This window comes from Zingiber officinale, chromosome 2B (assembly GCF_018446385.1).
Source record: "Zingiber officinale cultivar Zhangliang chromosome 2B, Zo_v1.1, whole genome shotgun sequence".
NCBI lineage: Eukaryota > Viridiplantae > Streptophyta > Magnoliopsida > Zingiberales > Zingiberaceae > Zingiber > Zingiber officinale.
Genome location: NC_055989.1, coordinates 147,071,812 through 147,096,769, shown reverse-complemented (window position 1 = coordinate 147,096,769; position 24,958 = coordinate 147,071,812). Strand labels below are relative to the sequence as shown.

Sequence of the window (24,958 nt, the reverse complement as noted above, 5' to 3'; positions counted from 1 at the left end):
CGCCAACATTTACGAAACAAAATCAAAATTTTCATAAAAGTGAACAAGTGTGTTACCTGAAATTGCCACATTTTGATAGCTTTTGTATGATCCATCCAACAGAAACCTTGTCCCATGCCTAATAATAGCAAAATAATTTTCCTGTGACTGAGCATTTACACATGTTAAAAACTTTTAGACATAGCGATTATAAATGCAATTAGTCTTGTTCCAGTCCTTATCAGCATCTAAAATTTGTTACAGTACAAGGCAGCTGAAGCTTGAACTCAGAGGAACTTAAACAACAACCTGTTTTACTTTCTCGATTCTTATGATACAAGGTTACTGAAAATATAAAAAACTACTTTTTCTGTACACAGGTCACTGCAACTGAAGACGGTTTCAATTAATCCCTGAAAAGCAGCTAGCTACACCGGCATAAACAAAAAGATGGCAGAGGGCTGGCGGCAAGAAGTGATCTGAGGATGATTAGTGACTTGATGTCTAAACAATAAACACAATGCGCATAAAATAGATAAGGTTGTGCAAGGGCATATTGCCGAGAGGCAAACAATGGGTTAATTTCATAGATCATTAGAATTGAACCAATGACGATGGCTCTATTGTTTGCTGAAATTTGTATGTTGTATAACCGCTGACATTGGATCTCCTTCTCAAAATGATTCCAACTTTGTTATTTGTATTCTTGAAACAAAAACTTGTCTCAGCCACTGTTTTTGAACCAGACAAACATCAAGTGAGTGATTGCAATTTTGCATCAGGAAAAAGGTCCGAGCTAACATCCAAGCTATTATGGCCTTGTCCTCTTCCAGTTCATAACATTTGTGAATCATAAAGCATGACTAAATCTGAAGACAGCCTTGATAAGTTAAAATCTGCCACATTCGAGTTCTTTCACAAGTATTCATTATACATCCATATCTTTCCTCTTCCTTCCTGCCTTGATTGTCGGCTTTGGATCACTCTCTATGGTATTTGAACCAGAATCCTGGTTCTTAATGTAGATAAGACAATCATCGAGAGTGTAAATACGGAGAGCGAGCGATGAAATTGTAGATGTCCTTGCAGCAGCTGTCTGAGAGGACCAGTACCACCACCCATTTTTTAGGTACTCCATTTTGATCATACCTTCAAGCAGGGTTGTTGCTTGAACCATCTGGAAAGACCACCCAAAAAAATGAAGTTGCATGTGATTGTGAGTATTGGCCTATGAAAGAAAACACACATAAAAAATTGAATACTAAGAGTTAAATGACCAATAAAGTAAATTAGCAAGAGTTGAAGTTTGTTCAAGAACCAGGAGCCCCAAAAAAGGACCACAAGAAGCAAGAGAGTGACAACTATCACCATGAAATCCTTTAAGATTTTTAAGTTCTCCAGGAGCCTCTGAGACACTTTGGTTACCTTCAATACAATTACAAACTCTTCCAGGTTACTAATAACCTAGTTAAGCAATCCCTCCAAGGAGAAAAACTAACTAACAAATCAACAAATAGATGTATGACCATGTAGAATGTCCTTGTCCGAATCAACATATGCAAAGACAACGAATGAATCACACTTTCTAAAGCTAAATAACATTGATAAGCACTTGAGAAAATAAATGCAATATTCTACAAAATCGTATATTAATCTGTATGAATAAAAAAATGATTTCTGTGGAAACTCAAATGAGACAAAGAAGAGACACCACTACAAACACATTTTACAAAGTTTTGTAAGTCCTACCAAGGAACTGTATATCTTGCACACAGCATAGTGGATGATGATCAATTTGCAAAAATCTGGTTTTGTAGATGTCTCCAGAAAAATAAAATAAAATAAAATAAAACCATTACAGGACATTACCCATATCGTGTGGAGGCCTAGTAACTGATCAACTATCCACTCACACACACCATCGTCGACAATGAACAATTTGCTCAAATATGGTTTTTGGAAGTTGGGACATCAGGTAGTGGCAATAGTTTCAGAAAACAAGGATACACACTGATCCAATTTTGATAATCCTACAAGAAAACATTAAAGTGAACTAGGAAAAGTCCAACTGATAATAACATGAAATATTCCTGCAAACTTGTGATAGGGTTGAGCACATAGAAACTGTAATTTTAGCAAAAGATCTCCAACTAGCATAAGCAAAAATATAAATACCATGATTGCTCTGTATCATCTAAAAGCTAATCACAAGTGAATTAAATATTTAGCAGCTCTTCGTTTAAAAGTAACTAAGGAAGTTGTGTAAAACCTATGCAAAGGTATCTGAGAACATCCCTATAACCAAAGGATTTGCTCTTGAATGGGCATGTACTTCAAACAATCAAATGACAAGCAAGTGGAACTTCAAAAGGAACAAATTTCTTAATTGAACTCACCTCAAAAATTGACTCCAACAATTTAACAAAGGCACGCCATTCACATCTTTTTTGCAACATTGTTTTTGATGGTCTCAGTGCTTCAACTGGAAGTGCAGCTTCCATATCAAGTAAGTTAATCTTGAGCCGCTTAAGAATTTCAGAGGTCTTCCCAACTACAGGTCTCAATGATGATTCCGGAACTATGTAGCCACTGCTAATTACAGAATGTTGAATGCTAATAGACATAGAGGATGCTTCTTCCTCATTACCAATACCTCGACCAGATCTTTTGATTCTCTGAGATTGTTCATCATTAGCATTACCAAGAGAATTCTGAGAAGTGCTGGCTTGTCCATTTCCTCTTTTAACTTCATCCTCAGATACATTCAACCTTGTTCCGCCCATCCCCATAGATGGTAAGGACTGCCCTCCTGAAGAAAAGGGCAAACCAGCACTCACACTAATATCAGACTTCAAACTTTGGTTTAGCACTTCTACTGAAAAAGTAGGTGAAGGGACAAAGGATGGAACTCCGTTTGACCCAATAAGACCTATTTCTTGCACTAACTCCTTGTTAGAGTTCTTTACTATGAACCTTTTGCTGATAATGTCAATATCATAAGGGCATGTTGTCCTTGAAAATCTAATACAACTGGAGTTGATTTCCAAATTTTTCTTTGATGCATCTCTGAGATCAACTTCATCATGATTTTCTTTTCCTCTGATGTTCTCAGGCCTTGTTCCCTTCACTTTTGATTGATCAATGTTTTCTTTGCTTTCATCAGATCCAGCACTATTCCGGGTACACCTTCCCTCATTGTGTCCATCAAGTTCCACAGAAGTTGAAAATGTTTGGTGACAAGACAAACAATGGTGTCGAGAAGGCCATACAGGTTCCAAGCATTCACATCTGAACATCCTCTCCTCATGACTTGGTTTTCCCTTCTTACCTTTTTTCTTTAGATCTATTGTTTCTAGCTCCAAGAAAGGACCATACTTGGCTTCAAGGATCATTGAAGCCTTTGTAGTTAAATCTCGATACGCCATGCAATCCTTGCTATTGGAAGATTTTATAGTAGGATGAGAATCATTAGGAAGAATTCTAGAAACTTGGTGTAGAAGCCTTTGCCATTGCAAGATATTTTCCTTCAATTCTTTTTCTTTTTGGTCAGCATTGCTCAGCCAGCTAACAATTTCCTGAATATCATTGTCAGTTTCATACAAAGAAAATGAGCAATAGCTAAACTTCTGTGAATCACAAGCAGATGTGCTACATGCATCAGATCCACCTGGCCCAGAAGTTGGCGCCAAACAAGGAGAGACCATATCCACAAGGTCACTACCCTTGCGTTGGCTTAATTCTTCCATTCTGTTCTTCTCTTGTGGTACCATCATGCTTCCATCAGCAACCAGCCAAGGATGCATACCAGGTCTGCAAATAACCCAATACAATCGACCAAAAGAATCCCTTCCAAGGAAATCCCTTCTTAAAGATGTCATCATAAGCTGAGATTCAATACTAGAAATTGACGACTCTACATCTGAAATTTGATTCTTTAAAGCATCCAGTTCAAGATCGTTGATAGAGGTGGCATGGACCTCATTGGTGTTTCCTTGATTCACATCACCTTGGTTGGAGGAGAGTAATTCAGTTGATGCACTCATTACCCACTTAGTTTTTGAAATATTATTATCCTGTGTTGTACCTCCATGAGTGCCCATAATAGAACCACGACATGTGTCAACATGGGTAAACACTACTGCAGTTGTTTCCATGTTTTGAGTTACATGAGGTCTTTCAAGGTTGCTGCTTTCATCGGCCAGCAAACCCCTCTGTGCAGTTCCATTATCAAAACCAACGATAGATTCTTCCCTTGCTTTCTTACTTTCTTGGTCAGAAGAAGCTAATGGTAACCCTTTATCTTGTTTTATTTGGTTTGCTTTGTCGAGTGTAGCATTGGGGAGTACATTACCAGCAACTGCACATTTGTCTGAAGTATGTTGATCACCAGACTGTATCTCAATTTTCCTATTATGATCAGAATGAGCATCAATCATACTCTTTGAAAACTGGTCCACATTCTCGCTGAAATCATTTCGTCCATCCTGTCCAAGGACGGATTCAATAGTTGAAGTTTCAGGAACATTTCCAGGATCAGCATTTATAGGAGTGTCACTGACAATATGCTGACACTCAGCTAACCTAGCAGATGCATTTCCTTCTTCCTCTTCCCTTGCACCATCACCAGGTTTGTTGGATTTATTAGCACTTTCTCTAGCAATGTTCAAGGACAAAATTTCTTCCTTGACTTTCAAGCTTTTCCAGTCCATAACTATTGCTCGTAATTTTTGCTGCAAATCATTTGACTTTTCATTACACTGATCTAGGTGTTCCCTAATAAGTACAGTGTTCAACACCTCATCACACAGAAACTTCAGCAACAATATTCTCTGTCATCCATTAATGAAGATTAGCACAATACATTAAAAAATGTAATCTTTGACACAGATTCTAAACAAACTAATATCAAATTACTGTTCCCATGCATTAATGTAAGATTCTCCATATCAACAACTCAAAAGGGTAAATTTCAGGTCAAAAGGGAGGAGAATACCAAACCTAATTAGATAAGCACAAAAACGAAGGATGCCAACAAATGGCTAATTTCAAATATGAAGGTATACAAAGGGTTGAAAGAAATAAGATGATCTAGTATGATAGTTGATGTCACATTACCTCACTTACATTTGACTTTAATTTACTCGGGATCAGATTACATACTAATAGCGGAGCGAAAACATATGAACATCAATATATTATGTGAAACATTAACCACACATGTGCAGGCGCACAGCCCGTATGGAATATGAAGAGAGGACCTAACTGAACTTACTAAGATTTTGTTTAATTTCAATGTGATTTTATGTGCTATGTTACTTCGACCGGGTACAAGTATCCAACATAGGTGTAAAGTCCAAGTATTAGAGATTATTTGTGTAATTGGCTCAAATAGTAATTCTTATTTAATATGTCCACAAACTGTAGATAACTCAAGGTCCTGAAATATTTATGCAACTCCTACAGCTGAATGAGCATAGAGAAACATAATTCAAAAGCAAAAAAGTTATATGCATGAATATCACATTATTCAAAAGAATCTCATTTATAACTGTGATTTACAGTGATTGAAGGATATGATGAATTTTCAGATAAAGATATAATGATCAGAAAAGGAAAACAAATAAAGCAAGATATCTTATTCAATTTACTTCAAGGATGTTCAAGAAACATCAGCAGGATAAATAGAAAGCTAATGTAAGTTGGTTAAACATTTAACTTGAACCAAGAATATCAAAATAAAGCAATTTTTGAAGTGAGCATATTATTCTTTGAAATCAAGAAAATATAACTTCAGACCAAAATAATGAAAAACGAACCTAAAGTTGTGTTCTTGAACATGGAAAAGTACACTTAAGCTTGGTGTAAATTTAACTTTAATAACCAAATAAAAAATAATTAATAACTGAAAGCATAAAACATGGAAAGAAACAAATAAGTGGGCATCCCTTATTCCTGAACATGCTTCTGGAAGTTTAAGAAATAGTATTATGAACATGGCAGAGTCCAGAGTGCTAAAAAAACATGCATTCAAATATGAAAGAGATGCAACTAACCTCTTCAATACTGTAGTCCCAATACTCTCTTTCTTCCATTGTGCATGTTAGTTGATTCAAAGCCTCTTGAAAATTACGATTACCCTCTCCCAAATATCTCCTCTCACAGTTCTTGCTAACCTGAGTATGATGGTTCCAATCTTGTTTCTTGGACTGAATCTTGATGCATGATGGACAATACCAATTGCCTTCTGGAATCCGAGCAAGAGGGGGATTTAAACAATAAGTATGGTATTCTGAGTCACAAGTATCACAAAGCAAAACGCTGTCATCATCCTTATCAATGCCACAGACTTTACAAACTCCCTCTTCCCAAGGAGCCTTGAGCATTTCACTTGTTGCAAGGATATCATACAGTTCTTTCTGCTTTACGGGATCTAGAGAATCAGCACCTGCAAGATCATCAATTTTCTCCAGGAGAGTAAGTACCTGTAAAGATGCAGAACATGATTCAAATTCTTTAACCTCTTCTGAACATGTATACAAGGAAAAGGTTACAAGTACCAACTCTTTATTTTGGACACAAGCTGGTAAAAGATGCAAAAATTAAATCCATGCACAAACTGACAAAAATTTTGAATTTGCATGAGAATATGAGTTGTCTTGAGAGCAAAACAAGGTCAGAAAAAACAATACACATTTTGAAGAATAAAAAAAAATCCAATATTTACAGTTTTGAGACCTGTTCATTTGACATGCAGATCCAAAGACATAAGATTACCTTCATGTGCATAGTCGCATACAGAATATACATTGAAATACATCATTCTTGTAGGAATACATGCAAAAGAAGGAAAGGAAGAGGTTGTGGTGATAACAACTTAAACCTCAATTTCCAATGTTCTTTAGAGTAGAGTGCATAATCCTACATACATAATTGAAGCTAGGATGCTTCATGCTCATTAATCCCACATGAATAAAGTGTGGTGATTCATTAGATAAATTTGTCACTTTCATAACAACCAAAGCTTATGAGATAAGTGGTTAGTGAATCAATTTTAAAATATTATCATAAGTACAAAGTTCAAAAAAAAACCCTAAACCCTAAACTCAGACATTTGAATGGAGAAATAAAACCACCAGCTTCAAATGATCCGAAATACAAACAACGGCACTAGGAAAATTCTTTGGTGACTGCCTGACTTATTAACTCGATGGACCCGATCATTGGCAAACCTTTCATGTTCTTACCAATAGCCTGTGATGCATGAGAAGTTGTACGTGAAACCTACTCTCATATGGAGAATCATTCTCAACTGTTCGAATTAAATATTCAAATGTAGAGAATGCAGCATGGAAACTGAGATGTTACTGCCTATTACAATGAAATTATGACTGTATGACAGGAACTAGATTTATTTGAAGAAGAGGAATGGGAAAACACCAATGATGGTATGCGATATAAAAAGAAGGTAGAGAGAAGCAGAGTATTTGTGTTTTTAGCAGGTTTAAATGAGGAGCTTGATAAAGTTCGGGGACGGATACTTGTGAGAAAACCTCTACCTGCCATTAGAGAAATTTTCTCATAGGTCCGTCGAGAGGAGGCTCAACGCCAAGAGATGCTGAAAGGAATTGAAGAACCAAAGATAGTGGATAGTGAGAGATCTGCCCTTGTCACCAAAGGGACCAGTTTTGAAGGCGATAAGCCAAAAATCTAGTGTGAAAGGTGCCATAAGTCAAGGCACACTATGGAGACATGCTCGAAAATCCATGGCAAACCAGCAAATTATAAAAGGAAGTCAAGTAGCAACTCTAAAGCTACTAATGGTGGTGTTCGAGCCCTTCAAACAAGTGGTATTGATTCTGGACGGCAATCATCAACCTCTGAATATCTTCCTTTCACAAAGGATCAATTAGAGCACCTCTATAAAATGCTTCAATCTCACAAAATTCTAACTCTTCTTGCTCTTTAGCTTAGACAGATATATCCCCTATAGCTTTTATTGCTAGCACAAACTCAAATGGTTCCTGGATATTAGATTCAAGTGCCACCAACCATATGACAGGCATATCACAATTTTTCTCTTCATATACACCGTACACAGGGAATAAAAAAGGTTAAAATTGTTGATGGATCCTTTGCTACTATCGCAGGGAAAGGAAACATTGTTGTTTCTCCTTTCCTTGTCCTTAGAGATGCTTTGCATGTGCCTCATTTATCATATAATCTATTATCCGTCAACAAACTTACCTTTGATCTTAACTGTCGTGCCATTTTGTTGTCCTCTCATTGTAAATTTCGGGATTTAGCCTCGGAGAAGATGATTGGTAATACTAGACAAGACAATGACCTCTACATCTTCAATGCTGGATCAACCTTCGTCAAACAGGACCTTAAGATATGTTTCAACTCGATTTATGCTTCTTGAGATTATGTTATGGTATTATCATTTAGGACATCCAAACTTTCAATATCTAAGACAATTGTTACCTAAGTTATTTTTAAATAAAAGTCTTTCATCATTTAGACGTGAATCTTGTGAATTAGCCAAACATCATCGCTCGATGTTTCCATTACAATCATATAAAAAATCAACACCATTTACTTTGATACATAGTGATGGTCCCTCTAGGATAGTAACATTGTCTGAAAAATGGTGGTTTATCACATTTATAGATGATCATACTAAAATGAATTAGGTATTTCTTTTGAAAAATAAATTTAATGTTGGAAATGTGTTCATAAATTTTTATAATATGGTTCAAACACAATTTCAAATACAAATTAAAATTTTTAGTAGTGATAATGGGAAAGAATATTTCAATCAATTGTTAGGGAACCTTTTTACTAAGAAGGAAATTGTTCATCAAAGTTCATGTATTCATGCTCCTCAATAAAATGGAATGGCTGAAAAAAATAAGCATCTCCTCGAAGTTGCAAGAGCTCTAAGTTTTCATACAAAAGTTCCAAAGTATCTTTGGGGTGATGCGATTCTAATAACTACTTATTTAATAAATATTACCAACAAGGATATTGAATCTTCAAACTCCGATAAAAACCTTTCAAAATTGTTTCCCTAATTCTCGGCTCTTCACATATATTTCCTTAAAAAATTTTGGTAGCATTGTCTTCATTCACAATCATGACCCAAGACATTCTAAACTTGATCCAAAATCTTATTAATGCATCTTTGTTGGGTACCCTACAAATCAAAGAGGATACAAATGTTTTGATCCAATTTCAAAAAAAAAAAATTGATATCCATGGATGTCATATATTTTCAAGGACAATCTATCTTACTACGATTCTCATCTTCAGGGGTAGCATAATAGGGATGAATGTTTAAATGAGTCGGACTTAACCTGTTATTTCGAGGAAGAACCTAAACTTGTGCCATTTCAAAACAATGACATGATAGAAAAGAGTAACAATCAATTCAAAGGTCTTGTTTACATAAGGGAAGATTAGGCTCAAAGAAAAGAAGACATTGTCCATCTACAAAGCTAAGAATCTGATCAGAGACAAAATCATGAGATTAGCAATGATTACTGAAAGATCCCTGACAATAGAACACAAGGTATGTCTGAGTTAAATTCCTCAAGTCAAATTGATCTTTCTATTGCCCTAAGGAAAGGGGTTCGGTCATGCACACAATACCCACTTTCAAATTTTGTATCTTATAAATATTTGTCTCCTTCCTATTGTGCTTTCGTTTCACAACTCGACAATGTTAGTATTCCAAATAATATTCAGGATGCTCTAAAGATACCTGAGTAGAAAGAAGCAATTTTTGAGGGAATGAGAGCTCTATAGAAGAATTCTACTTGGAAGAAGGTTGATCTACCTCACGGTAAATCGATTGTTGGATGTAAGTGGGTATTCACCATAAAGTACAACTTAGACAGCTCCCTAGAATGATATAAGGCTCGTTTGGTTGCTAAAGGCTTTACGCAAACTTACAGAGTAAACTATTATGAAACATTCTCTCTAGTGGCTAAATTGAACCCAGTTCAAGTCTTGTTATCAGTTGCTGCAAATTTCGATTGGACACTAAATCAATTAGATGTAAAGAATGTGTTCTAATATGATGATTTAAAAGCAGAGGTCTACAAGGAGGCGCAACCAGGATTTTCTGATCACTTTAGATCAAAAGTGTGTAAGCTGAAAAAATCTCTCTATGGACTAAAGCAATAGCATGGTTCGAGACGTTCACAAATTTTGTAAAAAATCAAGGCTACACCCAAGGACAATCTGATCATATTTTATTCACAAAGACATTTAAGAAAGATAAGATCTCTGTGCTGATCGTGTATGTCGATGACAATTATAGAAGAGATGAGCAGATTGAAAGCAAACCTAGCCAAGGAATTTGAGATATAAGACTTGGTTAGCTAAGGTACTTTCTTGGAATGGAGATAGCAAGATCAAGGAAATGTATTATGGTGTCTCAGAGAAAGTATATTCTTGACCTCTTAAAGGAAACTGGGATGAATGGGTGCAGGACAGCAGATACTCTAATTGAAGTAAACGTAAAGCTGAGAGATATAAAAAATGGCACTCCTCAGTAAGATATCAAAGACTTATTGGGAGACTGATTTACTTGTCTCATACTCACCTAGACATTGCTTTCACAGTGAGCATAGTCAGTCAATTCATACGAAGAACATCTAGATACAGTGTACTGAATCCTAAGGTATTTAAAAGGAACACTTGAAAAGGGACTTTTCTTCCGAAATGATGAGAAAAGAGACATTGAAGTATATATAGATGTAGACTCGGTTGGCTTTGTTACTGATCGAAGGTCAACTTCAGGGTACTGCACATTTGAGTGGAGGCAATGTGGTAACTTGGAGAAGTAAGAAGCAAAGTGTTATAGCCAGAAGTAGTGCAAAGGTTGAGTTTAGAGTAATGACTCAAGGAGCATGTGAGATTCTTTGGCTAAAGAGAGTTTTGGATGAACTAAAGAGAGCAATAAACCTTCCTATGAAGCTATAGTGTGATAGCAATCAGTATTATTCATAATACAGTTCTACATGATAGAACGAAACACATTGAAATTGATAAACACTTTATAAAAGAGAAGCTGGAAGACGGAACAATTTGTACTCCATTTGTTCCAACCACGCTACAAATTGTAGATGTTTTGACCAAGGGTCTTTCAAGACAACTCTTTGAAACACAAGTTAGCAAGTTGTGCAAGATAAACATTTTTGCACCAACTTAAGGGGGAGTGTCGATAAATTAGGCATGATTTGATTAGATTAAATATGTCATGGCCGGATTTGATTAGATTAAATGTTATGATTTTATTTGATTGAAATAAATTTAAGAAGGTAATTATTAGAATTAGAATATTTTCTTATTTTGTGAGATTTGGACTTGTACAGTTTCATCTATTTAACAATGTATTGAGATCTGAATTATATATAAATAAAAAGTAGATTTCAGTCTTTCTCCTTCATTTTCTTTCGGTGCATTATTTACACATCTCAATAAGCTTTTGACAAGGCGGAGTGTGTCAAGTGTTAACCTGATACAATAGCATGGCTAGCATGAGTTGCCAAAGATTAATCACCATTGCCAACTAATATTTGGTTTCAGCTATTTACTAGCACGGTAAGTGTTGGCCTTGTCACCCAACCTGACACAATTTTCAAACTATGGGTGCCTAAACAATGTCAACAACAGTGTTGCATAGGATAATTTCTATGTCAACCATTAAGGGAATATTTTTGTAGTCCACAAAAATTCAGACACTAAAAAATTTAAAACTGCATTGGCAATGCCAATGAGATCTTCATAGTTCTAAAATTATTACATTTGAAACTCAATGGGTTTTCCTAAAACAACATATGATCACTGACACATTAGCCGGTTGACAGATTTCTATGTGAGAACTGAGAAGTTATACTAAAGTATTGATATGGCACCATGATTACATGAGTAACAATCAAGAAAACAGAGTAAAAAAGTTCAACTAACAGACCTCTTTCTCGTACACTGATTCAAAATTATCTGACAATTCCTCAACTAACTGCATCATATCAGAACAGTCCTTATACGCAATAGAAATATTATGCCACACCTGCCAAAAGAAAGCAATTATCACTTACTAGATGCTTAATCATCAAGATACTTAGCTGCATGCTTCAAATAAAATTAAAAATCTGGGAAAGTGTTGTACAAGTGATTTTTACACGATACACAAAGTCACAAACATATCATCATAATTAAATTAACTTTAAATTTTCCACCTAATACGAAGTACAAATCCAACTTGTGAGACATTTTGCAGGAAGCAAAAAAGAAAAATCAGTGTTTTTCAAACTTACCTGATTAATTTTTATTGAAAAATTATATAAAAGACTAAGCTCGCAATGAGGTATTGGCTTGTGATTTCAGTGATGAAACTTTCTATAAACTACATCAAGTATTCATCTAGCACATTAATTTCCAAAACTCAATCTAACAAAGATGAATTTTTAATTGTGACATATTACAAGGAAACAGATACTATGCAAGAACTGCACAGACGTTAATTAACAAGGTAGAGGTTCATAAACTAAAATCTGAAAACCACTTATTTTTTATTTTTTCCACAATTTGCAATGCAACAATGGCCATCATTTGTACAACAATGTTAACTAGACAAAATAAAACCAACAAGCATATAGGCTATATTATTTTGAAGGGTCATTAAGAAGATCAAATATGAAAGGAAAAAAAAAACTGAAAATAGAATAGGAAGTTGCACAGTGCACGAGAATTCTAAAATGCATGTATGTAGCAGTAGAATATTTCTGAACTAGCATGAATTGTAATAACCACACCAGCCACCGAAAGTATGGCTCAAATGTCATGCCTTCCTGATGTAGGAGGAGATCCAAAATATTCAGATTTGCATCTTCTAGGTTTTTTTTAATTGGTTATCCGTTTATTAAATTTAGTTTATTTTTTCCTTAATTATATTTAATATTGTCCTAAATCTTAGAAAACTAAGTCTTGTTGGTTAATTTGTCCTAAATCTTAGGGAACTAAGTCTGGTTGGTTAATTTTCTGTTTAGATTTTTTTGAGGGCTTTGAGAGCTATATAAACCTATACTTAGAGGATGTTTAGGACAAGTTTTTTTTGGATATTGAATCAATTTGCTTCGCTTAAGCCATATTACAGCTACATTTCTTTTTTCTTCTATTCCTGCTCTTATTTTCTCAAGAAGGTTTTTAATCTTAGCTTGGGTTGCTTCTTATATTGTAATTTCTTTCTTGTTTTCTCGTTAATCCCTCTGAAATTTTACGTCCCATAATAATCTATATTATACCTGGAATCAGTTCCTTAGCATCAGTACTTATTATTAATAACATACAACATTTTCTAATGCAATATATTTATGAATTTAAAGAAAAAAAAGTTCAATGCAAGGTTTATAATTTTGTTCCGTGCTAGTAGACAATCGTGAAACATCTTGGTCAGCATGCTGATCGGCACGCGGAACTCTACAAAACTTCCTCACAACTTCTCTGCTAGTGTCTTCTCTAAACGAAACTTCACCTACAAGATAATCAGATTCATGTGGAACCAGAGGCAGAAGTTCCTCGTGACTTCTCTGCTCACGATTTATTTGCTTGAGAGGGCAATTGGCTTTACATGGAACTCGAGTCAAGGTGTTGTGATTTTTCATCAATTGCAGAAACACTAAGTTGGACAACTTCACACAGGCTTCCTGCAAGGTTTGCCGCATTTGTGTGTATGCGACAACTGCCTACGTCCTGCCTAGGTTGGTGCTTGACACACTGACCACCACTGGCAAGCCAACACGATCTTATTTTGGACAGGGACCGGAATCCAGCTCAGAACGAGATTTCAAATTATGGTTCAATGGTGAATGGACTATGGTTTCAAGTTAAAGGCACCAATTACAACATAATGCAAAAGAATTCCATTCACATGGCAAACTCCTGGTAAAAGATACCTAACTGAACGTCATTCAGTCAACCTACAGTAAAAAATAATTGTACTGGGCATAATTTTTACTATTGAACTAAAATAAAGCAAGTAGAGTGGTCATACCTCTCGAACATCCTCCAGAAAAGCTTCATGTGAAGTACCATAAGCCCCAAAAGCTAACCTTAAGTCAATGGTGCGGAAATCTAAAGGACGAGAAACCATAGCAGGAAATCCAAGAATACCTTCATCTTCATTATCATTAACATTTGCCATTGGGGATCCAAGCAAATTGCAGAAAACCTTCCCTTCATCTGCAGAAAGGGCATGACGGAGTACCATACGACATCTTTTCATAACAGCGTCAGACAATGATATAGGATTTTTCTCTTTGCTTATCTTCTCTGGTCTGTGCAAATACTTTCCACCAGAGGCCTCAGCTAGGACAGATAGAACAGCTTTCTGTACCAAGCAAACAAGAATTGTCATATGGCAAGATTTGACACTACAGAATATATATACTTGTTAAGAAAAGATGATTCACATTGATTAGTCATGTAATAGAATCAAACACACTAAAGAAGAAGCATTACCTTAGTTGGCCCTGACGCATTCCCCTTATAAACCTCTTTACTTATAGAATGCTCCAAAACTTTCTTTGCCCATTCAGGAGGATTTCGTTCTAGAGCATCATAAATGCACTTTCTAATCCTTGTACCAACATTAGTTGGCAACTTTTTCACTGGTTCTAGAGGTAATGCCCATTCAGGAAGATTCTTCCCATGTACAACAGGCTCAGAGGTGCCATCTGCAACAGAATCCTTGTGCTCAACTGTCAAGATTTTATGTTCTTGCTTTCTAGAATCAGTTATCTGCATTTCAGCCTCTGCAAGCAGCTGAGAATGGACTAATTTAGTCAAATAAGTAATTTATTATTTGCTAACTATTTAACTACAACAATGTCTTGGCAATATAGTGAATATCTGAAAATTCATATGCTATATCTAAATATCAGAAGGGAGACTTAGGCAACGGTAAAATTGTTGGAGGTCACATGTTCGAATCACAAAAACAACCTCTTAAAATGCAGGATAAGACTGCATATAATGTGGTTCGACCCTTCTTCAGAATCCCTCATTATCTCAAAATCAAACAAAGGCAGTTTTAACAAGATTTATGAATTCCGATTTCATTGCCACTTGATTCTCAATTCACAATAGGTTGGTAAGTAATTGATGAAACATGGAGCTGTACAGTGTAAAATTCAAATGTAAACTCAGTAGCAATGATACAGAACATTGCCTAGACATGCTAGTATAAGGAATCCCAAGAACCAAACAAATACAAAGCAGTAATAAATATATAATTCCAGTGTTTTTACTTATCAATTATCTTAATTGTTTTTTATTGTAAATTTATTTTGCATACTTTATATGTATATGATCCGGCGGTAAGAATGGGGGACCCACAGATGGGGTCCCGTCCGAGCGGAACCAGAGATTACCCAGCCAAAGGTTTGGGTTTCAGACGCCAAAGCAGAAGAACCGGAGCCGAGTGGCCGAGCAGAGGTGTCCGCTCGGACGAGGACAGAATGGCCGAGCGGAGGTGTCCGCTCGGCCGGAATCGTGGCGAGGGAACAGTGGTTAGCCGAGCGGCCTATTCGCTCGGCTCGGGATATGATATGTCAGCAAAGGCATGATGATTAGACTGTACGCAAGATGGCACTATTAAAGGCCCCACCATCACGTCACGGAAAGGTTGATACAGTAGCAGTATGGTCTTATGGATGCCCCGTTGCCGGGACACCCCCCCCCGGCTCGGTTTTGTTGCAGGATCGCCGGAGCATCGTGCAGTTAGTCGGAGACCCACATCAGCAGCAGGGGAGCGCCACGTGCCCAGCGTCCGTTGGTTCAGCATTCGGACAGGATCAGTATATATATGTTAGAAATTTTAAATTTTAATATTAATTTAATATTGATTACCTAGCCCCCTCCCACTGCTTAAACACTATGTAACAAGCCAGCCATCTAAAGCCACCTTTCAAAACCTTAAAAAAATGATATACAAACAATTATACATTTTGGGGGCTTAAATTGCATAGGGACTCAAATTTGGATTGCCTGCAAGTCCAAACATCAAGTAACAATTTTTCACACAGGAATCCTTGATCAGATTCTGAAATCAACATAAATGTCTTATAACCTTTTTTATGGAGCAAGTTCAAACAGTTCTTCCATGAACATCTATAGAAAAAAGGAAAAAAACAAAAAAGTTTAGATTTCTTACCACTGCATCAGCTTCCATACCAGCAACACCAGATAGGGAACCACAAAGAACACCACCATCACCCTGTAAGCAGCGGATCAACTTCTGTCCTTCACGAGCAAAGATATCAGGAGAATCTATAACAAAGTTCATGGATAAAACAGCTAAGATATATCTCCTAGCCAGATCAGGCCATGTTAATTGATTGGCAAGTAATACATCAGTCTTGGAGTCTTTTGCAGTAACCATGCTCTCTAGATCCTTCTTTCTTCCACGTCTAGATCTTGATTCTCTAGCATCAGAATTTGGATCCACATAAAAAGCAACTTTCCCAAGGATCTCTCCAATCAAAATTTTCAGCAGTGAAGTGTGAACCTCAGTCAATTTTACACCAGTACATCTACCATAAGTACGTGATGCCAATTTAGCTTGGACAGCTTCCCTTGCTGATGCCGTTTCATTTGGGACAAACATAAATGGACTTACATCTTGTGCTGATGTGTCAGCCCCAGATGTTGGTAGTGAATTTTGACTATTTAAAGTATTACATGGCTTTGCAACCAACTCTCTGTGATCTTTAATTTCTCTTTCCAGCTTCTCCCTTTCCATGTACTTTGAATCAATGGGCCAGGGATCAATAAGTTCTTCCATAAGTTCCTCAAGCAATGGAGGTTCATTTAGACCCAAAATTTCATAAAAGCGCCAAAAAAAATCCCATATCTGTTCATAGAGGAGGAAGACATTAGTGCATATCAGAAAAAATAAGAACAATAAAATTATTTCTCAGATGGCAGGCATTTTTATTTGCAAGTAGAGTAAGGATACCTGATAAACATCTCCAACCAGCTCTGGAGGAAGCCTTCTGCTACAAGGTTTTCCTGGTGGTGGTTGGCGCTCACTTAGTTGGTGTTCAGCAGTGAAATCCTGCAGCTGAGATAATGTTGGCCTTCTATATAAACCATATGGAGGAACTTTATCTTTACCTCTACCACCATTCCTTTGTACAGCTAGGAGTGCCCCACTAGCAACAGTCATTGACGTTAAAACATCGATCTTGTTAATCAGAAACTGGTAACCAGCACATGCATGTGATTCAGGAAAAGTTTCAATCACTTCCTGTACAAATCCCATATCTAATCCAAATCTGTCTTGATTTAACCATTCTGCAAGTGATTTGCATGAAGAATCAAGCTCTATGGCACTCTGAATAACTTCCGGTATATTCATGGGACCGGCAGAACTGCAAAACTTAGCTAAGGAAGAAGAATAATCTAGAGATTTTTGTTTTCCATCTGCAAAATATTTTGGTATTTGACAACTGTGTCTGCAGAAGAACTTCAAAGAACCTGACTGCCTATAGGTTTCCTGGCATGAATCAACAAGAGTTTGAGACACCATCCTCCATACTGACAATGGTGATCTTCCTTCCACATAGAAATCTCCAATGTCATCCCTTGGAGCAGTTCTTTTTGAAGAATCTTCAAACTCTTCCGATCAATTGTCCGCATGATGTATAGCATGTTGTTCGTGTGCATCAATGTGCATGGAGGATTCATGTGAAATTCCATGAAAGTTACTACTGAAGCACGATATCATTTCCTGATCAGCATATGTTGGATCTGATAGAAGCATTAAAATATCATCATCTTGCTCCAGGGTAGACTCAAAATTCATGCTACTTTCCGTTGTTTCTGGTGCATCAGATTTTCTAGAATTGTTATAAAGAACAGTTTCGCCAACTGGAAGTGGTGATGCTGAACATGGATGCCTTCGTACCTTGAAAACAGGTCCAGCATTTCCACCATCTGATACTTCACATTCAAAAAGTGATCCAGTAATCTCATCATGCCAAACCGACCTATATCCTACAGGCCAGATCTGACTGCTATCATGGTATGTCGTTCTCAAATCAATTCTTCCAAAAGAAATGACATAGAAGTCCTCATACTGAACTGGGAGCCAACACTGGAACAGTATAGCAAAAAAAATAAAAAAGAATATTTAGGAACTCACTAAAAACATGAATCAAATAGCAACATAACAGACACAAGCCATGCATTTAGTGATGTTTATGCAGAAATATATATCAGGAGCATGGTCCGTGAATGCAACACTACTCAAAGCTGAGATGCAGATATCGAACAAAACTTTGTCAACAAACCATGACTACTTGATATAGTTATTCTTGCGACCGAAGGATGTTCACATATCTCCACAATGACATGATATTGTCCACTTTGAGCCTAGACCCTCATGATTTTGCTCTTGAGCTCTACCCAAAAAACTTCATGTCAATGAAAATATCTTACATCCTTTTAAATCCATAATTTTTCCCAAATATTTCCAATGTGGGACTTTGATTGAATCCCAACAATCCTCCCCTCAAACGGAGGATCACTATTACTCTTCTGGGCCCCTCGCAAGCATCTAGTCACTTTTGACCTGCATCCGGTCACTCTTGACCTGCATCCGATCACTCTTACCTCCTTCAGGCCTCCCCGCAAGCATCTACATCCGGTCACTCTTAACCTGCTTCGAGCCTCTTCGTGAACACTCGGTCACCTTAACCTACTCGGACCTCCCCACGAGTATTCGGTCATCCTGATCCGATGCCTCCCCGCAAGCATCTGGTCAACCTGACATGCTTCGGGCCTCCTCGCAACTTCGTTCAACATCACCCCACATGACATTTGTTTAGAACATGATTCCGATACCATTTGTTGCGAATGAAGGATATTTACATATCTCCACAATGGCATGATATTGTCCACTTTGGGCTTAGACCCTCGTGGTTTTGCTCTTAGGTTCTACCCAAAAGGTCTTATGTCAATGAAGATATCTTACATCCTTTTAAATCCATGATCTTTTCCAAATCTTTCCAATGTGAAACTTTGATTGAATCCCAATAGTTATGCACCTATTTATCAATAACACAAATTAATCGTGAAAAAATAATATTAATGCTAGAAGAATGTATTGACATCAAGGACTATAATGTTTGTGTAAAGCTCCATCTCTATTTGATAATGACAATATTTCAAGAACTAGGAGCACATTCCAGAGTTAATTTGCATACCCATTTCAGTTACATCAAAAACTAGCCACTAACTATCAGTCCATAATGAAAAGTAAATAACCTATTTCCCAATCAGAAAGAGAGCTCTTTGTCCATCTCACACGATTATTGGCAGAATGACATCCGTCGAACTACTGATATAATCCAACATAAATTAAAACAGTCATAACACAATCCGTAAGCCCTTGCATAGCATATGGAGAAGTAATTCATACATCAAATATAGGCATAAATATCTCATCCATGTGCAAAGTATTAATAGCCACTGAATAAACTGCCAAACTTAAGTAGGGAAAAATGTTCCATAGTAGCAACACAGGTAACATCTGAAGAGGAAGTAAATACATACGATTAAATTTCTGGAGCCATGGCCATTATTTTCCTCTGCGTAAGCATTTGAAGCTCTTAAGGATCTCCTAAAATCAATGAATTGAGAGTCCATGACTTCAGTATCAGAAGAGGGCTCCCCGCCACAGCTAGCTCTCATGCTATCTTGGTTCTCAGATGAACTCGTAAGAGTCCAGGTTCTTGCAAGATCTCTTTTTCTTCGACGAAGCAAAGATCTATGTACTAACCCAGAAACATCACTTTTTTCAGCAACCTCAGAGCAAGTGAAGTTTGATTTCATGCCAAAATACTGAGATAAATCATGCACCTGACTCAACCTCTTTCCATCTGATGTATGAAAGACAAAAATATTTCAGATAGCTGGTTAATCTAAACAAATAGAAAACTTTTCAATTAGAATGCAATAATTTTTGCAGGAAACACCAACAGGATAAACAAAAAAACTAGAATAGCAGTAAAACCATGGCATCACTTGTTTCAGAATCTTGTGTACCTTCAGTAATGGTTCTTGTAGAATCATTAATGCTTCCAATGCCATTCACATAATCAAAGTCATTTATTATGTGTCCCACATTATGATGTTGAAACAATTGGTAGGTGCCATTGATATCAGCTCTATCCGAGTTGTTCAATCTGCTCATAAATACTGCATTAGTACTTCACATGAATATGCAAAAAAAAATAGTGTATATGATTGCTATTTTCTAAGGAAAGTTCAAGGAATAAAATGATGTAGCAATGTCGTACAAACAAAGAATAAGATAACGTATATAGCATGGTCCTTGAACTACAAAAAAGGCAGTAAATAGCTAAATATATTCTGAAAATAGGTCTTGAATAAATATAACATCAACTTATAATTTTCACAACTAAATAAGATGAACTTTCTTTTACACATGTATGGCTCTAGCCAATGTAGTAACAATAATTATCTAAGTGATCCAAACTACTAAAGTAATAGAGGATTGACAAGAATTTTAAGTCCTAACACAAGGATGTGAGAAAGACACAGATATATGCATTTATATTCTAAGAGTTCCTTATGTCTTAGCAAGTTAACTGAATGGTTCTAGCCCAAGCAGAGCGCAAGGACTGACTCAGCTTAACTAGTGGCAATAATATATATTGATGCATATCAAGAAGAGGAAAATAGAAAGATGAGAGCAAGTTTCAATGACAAACTGAGAAGATTGCAAAACATAGGATAAAACTCAGTTAAATTTGACCTCTTTAACTCAATAGCTTAAGCTGTTAGGAAATGGCTCAATGTATAGGTCAACACACTTGAGACTCATCCCTAAGTGTGGACAAGTGGAGTGCAATGGTCAAGCCCAACATGTTGAGTAACTCAAATTAATAGGAGACTTTTATTCTTTACTGTATCACATAATCAGCCTTGGCTCAACAATAAAGTTGTTGCCATGTGACATGGAGGTCACGGGTTCAAGTTGCAGAAACAACCTCTTGCAATGCAGGGTAAGGTTGTGTATAATAGACCTAATACGCTCCGACCTTTTCCCAAGTCCCCACATTGAAGGGAGCTTCATGTATCAGGCTGTCAGTATCACATAAACAAAAAACATTAGTTCCAACTATTTCAAGTTGTATTCATGGATCTTATCCTGTCCTTGAACTGTGCATGAAAAGGTATATCACTAGTAACATTCATTTCCCTTAAATCACTTTTGATTGAGTTAAATATTTTTTTTATTTCTGTTCAACTGTCACATACACACGTTTAGCATGCTTAATTATTCCTTTAGCACTGAATTGGGAATTTTCAAACACTGGCATTGTTTACCTCATGCTATGGGTACTCATGCGGCGGTTTCCTTCATCCCCTACATGTTCCGTAGGTCAAGAGTTGTGCTGACAGGTTAAACCTGACCCAAGGGAAGGTTAACTCCACTCAGACGAGACTCAGACCTAATCGAACTAACTTAGTGCACTCATCCCCGCCATTCAAGTCTGATTAAAGGACAAACCACCAATCATATTTCCATCTCAGTTCCCGACCCCGACACATATCAGTCTAGGTAGCAAACTCCCTATTAGTCTTAACGGCAAATTCCCTTCCTGTCTAAACGACGAACTTGCTCCCAATTTTGACGACAAACTCCTCAATCTCGATGACAACCTCGGCAACGTACTTCCTCTCAGTCTCGACACCAGACTCCTTTCCCATCTATGCTATAGACTCCCTCTCGGTCTAGGCGACAGACTCCCTCTCAATCTCGGTGATAGTCTTGGTGACACTCTCGGCAACAAACTCCCTCTCAGTCTCGATGACACCTTCAGCAACAGACTCCCTCTTAGTCTCGATAATACATTCCCTATTAGCCTCTACTACAATCAATAACATCATCTCTGTCTCAGCCTCAGTTGTCAACACTCTCCCTCAAAGGCAGATCCCGACATCACCTCAGTCTCGGTCTTAGATCCTAACTTTGTATATTCCCAAGGTCACCCCATATTGATGTCACACTTTTCATCCTTAAGACAGGGTCTACGCCCTATACGGGTGACTACGAGTATTCCAGGATCCATGATTTCTTGAGAATGGAGGAGTAGTACAAGGATCCGGTCTCCTAGATGCCCCCTACTAACACGTGGCATTGGACAAATAGAGAGGTAACCATCGATTGTCAGATCTGGTCCCCTCCCATAATGATGATATTCTGATCCACGTGGAGATGCTCTCCGGACAACTATATAGACACTCATGAGGATTTTTACTCTTCTTCTCCATCTCCGTTCTACATACCACCTCAAACCCTAACTTGAGCGTCGGAGTGCCCTAGGATCCGTCCCCCGGCTAGTCTAACCATCTCTTTGAGTGCATCTAGGTCTCTTTATCTCTTTCACTGATGATCTCCAGCAAGTTCGTTGACGGGTGGTTTGATCATCAACAGTATTTGGCCGGAACAAATTAGCGTCGTGTGGGAACTAGACTGCTAACAACCATGACTATGTAGGAGAGAGAAGCCATGGCAGAGTTGCAGTCATCACACAAGAGAACAACACTGAAATGGTCTTTCATTTGGCGGTATTTTTTTTAGTAGTATACTATATTCTTTTTGCTTCCACTTCAGACTGCGCAATCAAAATGGTAATCTACAGATATTCCATAAGCATTAAATAGAAAAGAAAAACATACCCTCCGAATAGACCGGACCAAACTCTCACCCAATTCCAGGAATTTCATCCACGGCATGATGTCCTCGTAAGCGCGGAATTGCTTAGATTGGGAGGGGTTGTCCCCCTTTGGCCTATCTTCGGTCCTAGGTCCTTGGAATGGTCGAGTCGAACTAGAGATGGGTCTTGTGGCGCTATAAGTCAATTGCACTAGACCAAAAACGAGGATAGCAACCTCACCAGTGGCAGGAGGAGCTGCTAAAGCCTTGCCTTTGCCCCCAACGCCTTAGCTTTCTCCTTCATACTTGCTTCAGCAAGCAACTTCTCACAGGCAAGGGCGCTAGAACAGCCTCTCCCAAGAGTCTGACCAATTTCTTTTTCTTCACGATTTCTGTCTCAGTCACCGACTTCTGAGAGGCCCCAGTTTCGATGGTTGACTTCTTAAAAGCCCTCGTCTTAGGGCCAATCCCAGTTTCGATGTTAAATTTGATTCAGACCACTTGAATATTATCCAATATAAATAACTAAACCATTGGGGAAGCATCAAATATATATATGGTTGCATTATTAACACACTTAAAAGACTACTATATGGTTCTTTCACATTCTGGTATAATATTTATTTTCTGAGTTCTTCCTCTACCACCAACCTTTTCCCAATTCAAAAGATACAAGATAACCAAGATTTTCAAAAATAAATGAACCAAACTAGACCAGATCGGATGGAAGTTGACCAAGAATGACAAAGTCTAATCTGACAAACTGATTTTGGTCTAGAAATCAGATTCCCACAATAAATCCTTCAGCAAATTATCACAACAACACAGAGATCTAAATCCAATTGAATTCAATCAAAATCAGATCACGTGAGAGAAAATTAAATAAGTCTAGCTAGTATCTCAAAATCCAACTTTGATCAAATTTGCTGGTTGTTGTCTTGCATTGGTATGTGATTTGGGTGATCTATAAGGAAGCTAAGAGTCCTATGAAGAATTGTTCGATAGTAGAGAACCAAAAGAGATGACAATGTGATGTTGACTATCAACATGAAGGCATTTCAGGGGATTAACAATACATGTGATGGAGATAAGCAAAGATGGATTCAAATGTTATATTTTAGAAATAAACTAGTAACAAATAAGACAATCAGTCATAATTCATTCTTTTATAACAAATGCGAATAAATTTGACTACAAATGAGGTGCCTTTCTTTTCCTGCAATGATAAAGTTAAGTTGTGTTTTCTCTTTGCCCTAGGTAGGCCTGGATAAAAGCTGACCTATTGGTAATCTGCATGTTAGCAAATTTAATTATGATGTCAAATGTTATATGCGACTACATGGAACTAATGGAACCTATTTCTAACCATATTTTGAGGATGAAATATCATGGCAGCACAACTTCCCTTTTCTATAACCGAATAAAAAAAACTACATAGAATAAAAGGGCCAATTTTCATCTAGAAAAAATGAAAAATGACATTTGAAGCATTTATAAAACAAGGTAATTAACTGCAATCTGACCAAATACATAGCGACAAGCAAAAAAACAAGAAAAAAAGAATTGGAGAGGAAAACTGTAAGAGCAGAGAGGGAGACAGAAAGGAAAAATTACCTGCATCCACCAATTCCGTTATTATGCAGCTCTTCTAAATCTCCATCACTAGGAGGCAAGGCATTGATGTCAAGCAACCTGGCTGCGCCAAGACTCCATCTCTTGATGGGCCTCCCGTTCGCGCTGCATTCATAGCAGAGCCAGTCGTCCACAGCAGCCATCGGTTGCCGCAGCCGATTCCTCACGCAGCTCACGTGGAAACCTCTTTCGCAGCCGTCGCAGACCACCGTCCCACCGCGGGTCTCCAGGAGGCCGCAGACACCGCAAGGCAGTACGACAGGCCCGACTCCCGCCTCGCCGGGGAAATCCGCGGCGGATCCAGGGGCGGGCGTGAGGACGCCATGAAAACGGCAGGCGACAGCTCGGGCGTCGAGGGCAAAGAAAGATGCATGGGGGTCCGCCGTCGGGGTGTCGCACGGCGGCGGCGGGGCCTCGTTGAGGTCGATGAAGAGTGGAGCGGGGCGCGGCTCGGGAACATTCCCGAGGGCTGCGGAGGGATCCATCAGAGGCGAAGATTCCCTGCGATCCTTCAACGAATCGAAGCCATTAGCTCCATTCCTGCTTAGGGTTTCTAACCGAGAGCGAGCGGGCGAGCGGGCGAGACAA

General features: G+C 37.7%; 1 pseudogene; it reads right to left on the bottom strand.

Moving 5' to 3' along the window:
* Window positions 1-165: 165 nt before the first annotated feature.
* Window positions 166-24,958, bottom strand: LOC122047696 (annotated as a pseudogene).